We start from the raw sequence: 4,452 nt of genomic DNA, 5'->3' as shown, positions 1-4,452 counted from the left end.
CTCCCCCAGCTGTTGTGGTGGTGGTGAGGGCTGGTGAGAGCCGAGCAGGTTTGTAAAGCGAAAAACACCACTTCCGGTCCTACCTTTCAAGAAGGCCAGCAACATAGTAAAATATTTCCACTCATGCTTTTTTCTTTTTTTTTTTTTTTTTAAACTGCCTTAAATAGCTTGTATGGATCCTCTGGAAGATTATATGCTGTCTTTTATAGGGGGAGGATCGGACAACAAAAACAGCCAAATAGTAATTATTAAAGAAAAGTAATGCATTATATATACACAACAATGATAGCTATATAACTAGGCCTATAAGTAATGTAGCAAGACACTTAAGAAGGCACAACTCTTTATTTTATCCCCTAACTCTAAATTACTGCACATACTTTATATCACATGCATACTAATACTTCATTAAAACATTACTCGCCGGTCTGTTGCAGTATCTTCCACCAACCTCATGTATATAAAGTGCCAATAACCCTGTATTTATTTTCTATCATTTTAAAATGTGTTCCTATCATCAGAAGCTGCACAATTTGCATGTAATAAACATGTTTATTTACACATATTTAAAGTATGTGGATGTGTTTATTCTGATCCTACCAGTGTCTAATTTTTAAAATATAATAATGCAAGCTTTGGAGTTTATTTTACAGATGAAATGTTCATTTATGGGGCTGCAAGGTGGAGCAGTGGTTTGCACCGTAGCCTCACAGGAAGAAGGTCGCTGGTTCGTGTCCCGGTGAGGACACCGGGATCTTTCTGTTGTCTGTCTCTAAGTGTGGCCCTGTGATAGACTGGTGACCTGTCCAGGGTGTCCCCTGCCTTTGCCCTAAATCAGCTGGGATAGACTCCAGCACCCCCCAGCCACCCTAATGAGGATTAAGCAGTGTCTAGATAATGGATGTATAGATAATGAATGGATGGATGTTAATTTATCAAATAAATAAATAAATAAAATTAGCATTACTGGGACGAATTAGCTCGGAGGGCTAATTGTATTGTCCGTTTGTTAAAAGACACGGTGCAAAAAAATAATAATACATTTTATTGTACAGCTACAGCATAAAAATAGCTACCGATTACATTTAGTAATAACTACTTAGTTTTCATCTAATAACTCAAAGTTTAAACTCAAACATTTTTAGCCTGTTGTATCAGATTAGCTGAGAATAGTTAGCGGATGTTAGCTAATCATAACTGCTAACTGTAGCTATAGCTAATGTTAGCTAGGAGTTGGAGCTTAACTTATTTGCTACTCTGTTATGTTTAGCTTTTTTATTATTAATTATTGTAAAATTGCGTACCTTTTTTGTTTGTAACTGAGGACAGGTGTTCAGACTGTGAAACACTTAGCTTTGTAGCTCCTTAAAAGGCTGTTGTTATCTAAAGTGTAGCAAGTTTAGTAAATAGTATTAGCATCATCAAACTTAAAAAAAAAAAAAAATCCTTAATCAAGACCTTAAAAGTGAACTAAATTATGTATTTAACACTGACTGTTTATGGTATTTAATAGCCAAAAAACACTAAATCAATGCTAAGACAAACAGCGTAACGCCTTTAATTTGAAGGCAGCTTCTTAACTCTGGTATCTCACTGGTTGTCATCTTTAACTTCACAATTCTTGGAGGGAATTCACTGAGGAGTTCAACACATCCAGTCACATGTGAATAAATGCCTCCACACTCTGTAAATCTGTAAATCACCCTCTTTACACTCAGCAAGTTCAATAGTTGTTCTTATAAACTAATAACTGGCCAAACATGCTAGAAGTAGTGACTGTATCTGCTATACCCAAGTACATACACAAACCTCAGCAGTATTTTAAAGCTAGAAGTTCAAAAACGCCTAGCTTTTCTACTGTTAGCAGGAAATATATTTATTAAATTATATCCTTTCTTTCAACATAGGGCAATATTTGTTGTTGCAGCATCTCTACAACAGAACAGACATCATTAAATAACCATGTATATGCTGTATTGGAAACCATAACAGGCAGATAGAGAGTGGGGTTATGGACCAGAAGTCACAAGTCAGTAATGATTCACACATCTGAAACGTTTTAATTTAATGAGCTCATTAATGCTGGCTTGTGTAATGTTGTCCCACTCTTTCTAAAGGGCTTGGTGAAGGTGACAGACATCACATGGAGCAGAATCACAGACACGCCAGTCCACAGCATCAGGTGGCAGATCACCTGCCGTACCACGTTGTCCGAAATAATTTGCTTGCTCAACGAATTGTAGAGTAGTGGATTTTCAAACATGTCAACAGTTCAGTCTTGTCTTTCTCTTGTCATCTGTGGCTTTGTGTCGTTTGAATAAAGCTGCATTTTAAGGTGGACTTTTATTGGTCACTGGTCAAAGAAATGTCTTTGCTCCGGTAATGCTGTCTGATCATTGTCCAGTGTGGATTAACTTGATGGTCTAGAATTTGTCACCAGTTGAACAGTTCAAAAACTAAATGTTTATATTTTTTATTCAGTATGCATTAGAAGGTGTGTGTTAATCAGATAGACTTTGTGCCTTTTGAGAACATGTACGAAACAGGGCTCTAAAACTTGATTGACTTCTAAAATATTGCAAAGTGCTATAATCCATTACTCTGATTTCTGCGATTAAACAATGCCTAATTGTAGCAGACTGGCTCAGTTTGCCTTTCTGTGCTTGATCAGGGGATGTAGATAACGTTACCTCCTACATCTGCCTTGTGCTAAAACATGAGGTCCATTTAAGGGACCATCTGAATCTCCTCAATGTCACAGTCGATGTTTAAACTGTGCACAAAATCCATATCTGCTGAATGTAGTTAGTGAATCGTTCGACTTAATCTGATGTGGAGGGCAAATATGAAATGTAATACATAGCTTTTTATTTGTATACATAATATTTCTGTATTCGCTGCCAGTAATAAAAGTGTGCTGATCGGATTTGCAGTGGGGTCAGATTTGGCGGGAAATCTGTACTCACAATAAAAGACAGATGGCGAATCCCCTTCCAAACGGGGAACAAATTTCAAGCAGAAATCATGTTTTTGTGACAAGGAGCAAAGGATTTAGTGGGAAATGTGGTTTTCATATTTAGAAATAACAAAGCCAGAGTGAAATCAATACCGAATATCCCCAGCTACTCTTAGTTTTTCCATTTATTATTCATTATAGTATGGTATATTTTAACGAGATATATATGGATGTTTAAAAATGCGATCCGTGGCACTGGGAATATTTGCATGGGATTAGAAGCACCAGATGTCATAGTAGGCACATTTCCATGGAGCAAAATGACACCGGGATGGTAGATATAAGTTACAACAGGCATTTATCGGTTTGGAAAAAGTTCAAGCCACGAGGAGGAAAGACAAAATAAGAACAATCCTTGACAGATCTTTGCAGAAGAGTGACAAACGCATCCTTATCTATATCTAAGGCATGTTTGGTGTCAAATATCCAAGATGATAAGTTCTTCCTCAGTGAGACCACTGTGTGTTTAACAGGAGATAGTGAAGTGCTGAGATTTTCAACAACAGGTGAATCAGAAGACGATAAGCAAGGCAGTAAAAGTTTATGGTGCTGATTCAGCGCGTCTACGTATCTTTAAAAAAGCAATCGTGCTTCAACTTTGAATTCCGTGGAATAAGTGCATTGTTTGTGTGTGTGTGTGTGTGTGTGCTTAAGTTCAAGAGCTTACAAAAGAGGTCTGTTTGAAGAGGTGATAAAGCTGCTCTGATAAGTCTGCACTGACACTAAGACCTGGGTGGACTGTATGTCAGCTAAGCAAACAAAGATTATGCACAGTACATGAGCTCAAACACATACTTCCATGTGTAATATTTATTAGGCTGTGTATGCACACAGGAGCTCACGTGTTTACCACTGACTGTTCAGCTGCACGACTGTTGCAGATTTGATTAAAGGTATTTCCAAAATGCAACCATGAGAAGACATTTTTACATACTGTGGTGGATCTGCACAACAAAATGACAAAATATATGGTGGCAAATAGCAAACTATACTCATATGAGATTGTAGCAATTTTCACATAAATTGCATTGTACTACTGGGAAGTGAGACGCAATATAAACTAAAGTTGATCTATTGCTCGGCCAGTCTTACCTTGGCATAGACTGAAATATATCAACAGTTTTAAAGACGTTTGGTCTGACTTTTTATCTCATCATCAGGTCAAAATCTTTGGTTTGTGATCAAATACTTCATCAACCTCAAAATTCAAGAGGTTTTATTTGTCACTTGCTCATACAGCATATGTGCAGTGAAATGCAAAGAAACTGTTCGTCAAGGACATTATTGAAGAGCATCCTTAAAAAACAATAAGTAACATCATAAAGAATAAGGAGGTAGCCTTAGCTGGACTCTGTGTTTAGCGCCGATTAGTTAACACGCTAAACTAACATCCATCCATCCATTATCTATACACCGCTTAATCCTCACGAGGGTCG

Source organism: Stegastes partitus, unplaced genomic scaffold (genome assembly GCF_000690725.1).
Source record: "Stegastes partitus isolate 25-593 unplaced genomic scaffold, Stegastes_partitus-1.0.2 Scaffold1680, whole genome shotgun sequence".
Taxonomy (NCBI): domain Eukaryota; kingdom Metazoa; phylum Chordata; class Actinopteri; family Pomacentridae; genus Stegastes; species Stegastes partitus.
This window is presented reverse-complemented; position numbering follows the sequence as displayed.